The following is a 1,279-nucleotide window of genomic DNA, read 5'->3' on the forward strand; positions in this document are numbered from 1 at the left end:
CAGCAGGAGCGGATCTTGGTTTCTTCTTTGGGTGTGAACACCTACTTTGGGAGATATTGTTTCTCCGGATCAAGTATATTCCTCCCTTTTGCTTTTTGGTTCAGATCTGGTTGTTAGACAGTTTTGTATGCCCTTAGCTTCAATCAGAATGATGTACTTTATGAGTTTATTGTAAATGAATAAAGATGCATATTTGATTCATGTTCCCTTGGTATGTTTCTGTGTAATACCCTTAAACTGGACACTTAATCAGACTCGTGTTAGTTTAGAATGTTCACAGCCGGTGGGTCGGTCTGGGGAGACCTATCCTGACAAGGCTGACACTGTGGTGCCACCAAGTCGGTTGGGGTGGCCTGTCTCAGCTGCCAGGGTGAGACCCTAGGCACATACAGTGTAGGATTAATTGAATCTTTGAATTGGACCAGATTTCCAGTATTGCCCTGGACCTTGGAGATTGATGGGCAAAACTGGAAAGTTACACCCGACCTCTAGACTCGATTATGATACTGCACTAGGTGTCGGATTGGGCTATCTTTGATGTACCAATCAGTGAGATCCTTAGCGGGGGTCAAAATCTGGGTATGTTGGGACAGTCCGAGAATTCATCTGAGTGGGTGATCATAGTGACAGGATCAGCCCCTTTGTCGGACAAAGGTAATGATCGGGCAGTGTATGATCATTATGGGCTGAGAGGTTAAGTGTAAGACCATTGAGGATAATGCCTGATGGGCTAATCTTGCATCTGCCCACAGTCCCTAGGTGTTACAAGGTGGCTTGGCTCAGGGACCACTTAGGGTAAGTGTTGGGCCCATAGAGTCCATTTGATGGGTTTTAGGGGGTGCACTGTCATTAACAGTGTATTCGGCCAGGCCTTGTAAGAGAGGCTGGGCCAAACCCATGTGGCTAATGTGTAGATCAATGCTTGGGTCCCACACCATACAAGGAAGCCCAACTGGGCAGCAGTTAAGCGGGTTAAGTGAGCACATAAGCTTAATGGGAGAATCGCTATCTGCGATTTACAGTTTGTGAAACTGCATTCTGTGATCTAACCTCTGTTTTGCAGGATGGATTGTGCGAACAACCATGATTTACTGATTGTTGTTTTTCTTTTATCAGTAATTAATTTCAGATTATTTTCTTGAATTAAAGATTTAATTAAAGATCAAACCCTAGACCCATTCGAACCAAGATTGGTTTAAACTGTTTGGACCGAATCTAGGGTTTAATCAAGGCTGAAAGTCAGCCCTAATTTTCCCACTAATGGGCCTAAGGATTGATA

This window comes from Nelumbo nucifera, chromosome 1 (genome assembly GCF_055504915.1).
Source record: "Nelumbo nucifera cultivar China Antique chromosome 1, China Antique-T2T, whole genome shotgun sequence".
NCBI lineage: Eukaryota > Viridiplantae > Streptophyta > Magnoliopsida > Proteales > Nelumbonaceae > Nelumbo > Nelumbo nucifera.